The sequence below is a fragment of the Arachis ipaensis genome, chromosome B7 (genome assembly GCF_059453495.1).
Source record: "Arachis ipaensis isolate K30076 ecotype BB chromosome B7, ASM5945349v1, whole genome shotgun sequence".
NCBI lineage: Eukaryota > Viridiplantae > Streptophyta > Magnoliopsida > Fabales > Fabaceae > Arachis > Arachis ipaensis.
This window is the reverse complement of record NC_142442.1, coordinates 48,090,438-48,093,635: the sequence shown is the minus strand read 5'-3', so window position 1 is coordinate 48,093,635 and position 3,198 is coordinate 48,090,438. Positions and strand designations below refer to the sequence as shown.

General features: G+C 44.0%; 1 non-coding gene across 1 annotated transcript; it reads left to right on the top strand.

Moving 5' to 3' along the window:
- Window positions 1-2,405: 2,405 nt before the first annotated feature.
- LOC148551067 (small nucleolar RNA R71) lies at window positions 2,406-2,512 on the top strand. The gene has a single exon (XR_015892974.1). It is a non-coding gene; the product is annotated as a small nucleolar RNA R71 (small nucleolar RNA).
- Window positions 2,513-3,198: the final 686 nt, after the last annotated feature.

Below are 3,198 nucleotides of genomic sequence, written 5' to 3'. Positions count from 1 at the left end.
TTTGGTTATATCCTGAATAACCATCGAGAAAACAATAATATGCGTGCCCTGCAAGTCTTTCCAACATCTGATCCATGAATGGAAGGGGGAAATGATCTTTTCGTGTAACCTCGTTGAGCTTCCTGTAGTCTATGCACATCCGCCATCCTGTGACTGTCCTTGTAGGAATTAGTTCGTTCTTCTCATTGGGAACCACGCTAATTCCTCCCTTTTTTGGGACGACATGCACTGGGCTAACCCAGGGGCTGTCTGAGATTGGGTAAATTACCCCCCCTTGCCATAACTTCATAACTTCCTTCTGTACCACTTCCTTCATGATTGGATTCAACCTCCTTTGAGAATGAATGGATGGTTTGGCATCATCTTCCAGCAGTATCTTGTGCATGCATATGGCCGAACTTATCCCCTTCAGGTCAGCAAGTGTCCAACCAATGGCATCCTTGTGCTGTTGCAGTACTTTGATCAGTTCATCCTCTTGATCTTTGCTGAGGCATGAGCTTATGATCACTGAGTAATTTTCATTTTCTCCTAAGTATGCATATTTGAGAGTGGGTGGCAGTGCTTTGAGTTTAAGTTTAGGTGCTTCTGACTTTTCGTTCTCTTCCTTTGGTGCACCTGGTATGCTAATTTCTGTTGTTGCAACCTCTTCACTTGATGTACACTCTTCTTCTATTATTCTTTCGGGTTCTTCAGACTCTTTTTCTTCAAAACTCTCCTGCACCTCCTCTTCAAGTGAGTCCAACCTCATACATTCCCCTAGTTGTTCTTGTGGGTAACACATGGCCTTGAACACATTGATTGTCATCTTTTCATTGTGTAATCTCAGGGTGAGATCACCTTTTTGGACATCAATGACCGCTCCAGTAGTGGCCAAGAACGGCCTTCCCAAGATAATGGAGGTCTTGGCTTCCTCTTGCATGTCCAGCACTACGAAGTCTGCCGGGAATATGAAGTCTCCCACTTTCACCAGCAAATCTTCTACTACGCCATGAGGGAACTTGAATGATCTGTCTGCCAACTGTAAGGCCATTTTTGTTGGTTTAGCCTCCTCTATCTTCATCTTCCTCATCATAGCTACTGACATCAAGTTGATGCTGGCTCCTAAGTCACAAAGAGCTTTCTCCACTGTGATTTCCCCTATAATGCAAGGGATCTAAAAACTCCCAGGATCCTTCAATTTCTGGGGCAATTTGTGCTGAATGATAGCACTACATTCTTCGGTTAGTATCACAGTCTCATTGTTCTTCCAGCTTCTCTTCTTAGTCATAAGCTCCTTCAAGAACTTGGCGTAGAGTGGCATTTGTTCTATTGCTTCAGCAAAGGGTATGTTGATTTGCAGTTTCTTGAAGATTTTCAAAAATCTCGAAAATTGATTGTCATCCCCTTTCTTCTTTAATTGCTGAGGGTATGGGACTCTTGGGGCGTCTAGCTTCAGCACTCCTTCCCCTTTTTGTGAACTCAAAGTGGGAACTCGAGCTTCTTCCTGCTCTTCTTCTTCTTTATTTGAGTCCTCTTCTTGTGGTTTCTGAGAGGTTTCCTTCAGTTCCTTCCCACTCCTAAGGGTGATAACCTGGCACTCCTCCCTTTGTGTTGGACTAGTATTGCTGCGAAGGTTGTGGCTGGAAATTTGCTTGAATAAGTAGCCAATTTGTGTCTCAAGTTTCTTGATGGCAGCATCCTGATTCTGCATATTGGACATCACCTCTTCTCGAAACGCCTTACTATCTTGAATCTCTTTGCCTATGCCTTCAAGTAGATTCTCAATCTTTGAAATGCTGTCATCCAATGATTGTAGATCGTGATTAGAGGTGGAAGGATGAGGTAAGTTATTTTGGTTTTGATGTTGATGTGGGGAGGTGTTGTTATTGGGGTGTTGATATGGTCTAGATGTGAAGTGTTAGTGGGCTGCATTGTTTGGATTTGGGCGTCTTTGATCAAGGCTTTGGTCTTGTTGATTTCCCCACCCAAAGTTTGGGGGATTCCTCCATCCAGGGTTGTAGGTCTTGGAGTATGGATCATGGTTTTGCCTAGGTGAATTCCCAATGTAGTTGGCTTGCTCCTGACTACCCTCTACTTCTTCATTCACTCCTTCTTAGGTTGTTGATGAAGTGGGGATTGCTGCTACTTGGTTCCTCTCCATCTTCTTGGTGAGGTCAGCCAGCTGCTGGGTAATGAGCTTGTTTTGGGCCAACAGAGCATCTACATTGTTTAGCTCCATTACTCCTCTTGTGTTCCCTCTTTCGGAGGCATAGAAGTAGTCGTTCTCTGCTACAGTTTCAATGACATCTATGGCCTCCTCAATGGTCTTCTTCTTGTTCAAAGACCCTTCGGATGAATGGTCTACTACCTTCTTGGACTCATAGGAGAGCCCTTCATAGAAAATGTGCAGCTGCACCCATTCATTGAACATATCTGGTGGGCACCTCCTTGTTAGGTCCTTAAACCTCTCCCATGCTTCATATAGAGTCTCACCATCTTGTTGCCTGAAAGTTTGGACCTCAGTTCTCAGCCTATTGATTCGTTGAGGGGGGTAAAATCTTGCTAAGAATTTGTTCACCACATCTTCCCAAGTTGTCAAGCTCTCCTTTGGGAAAGAATCCAGCCACTTGGCTGCCTTATCCTTGAGTGAGAATGGAAATAAGAGCAGTCTATAGGCGTCAGGATGAACACCATTAGACTTCACTGTGTCACATATTCTCAGGAAGGTGGTTAGATGTTGATTGGGGTCTTCTTGGACACTTCCTCCGAACGAACAGTTGTTCTGAACAAGGGTGATGAGCTGTGGTTTTAGTTCAAAATTGTTGGCATGGATGGTTGGCTTTTGAATGCTACTTCCACAGTTTCCTGGGTTTGGATTGATGTAAGAGCCTAAAACTCTTCTATCCTCCCCAGCATGATTTGCTCGACCTCTTCCGCCATGGTTGTGAGTCTCTTCTTCGTGATGGTTTTCCATATTTTCTTCCATGTTTGGTTCAAAGTATTCCTCAAAGTGTTCCTCCTCTTCTTCAGCACCAACTACACGTTTCTCTCTTGCCTCCCTCCTTAGTCTAAGGAAGGTTCTCTCAGGTTCAGAATCAAAGGAAGTTGAAGTCCCGCTTCTTCTCCCTGTCATACAACCAACAAGTACAAGCAAAGAGAATAGGTGAAGAACGTATATCTGTCAGAATTACTGTTAGAGTGAGTGATGCAATATATCAA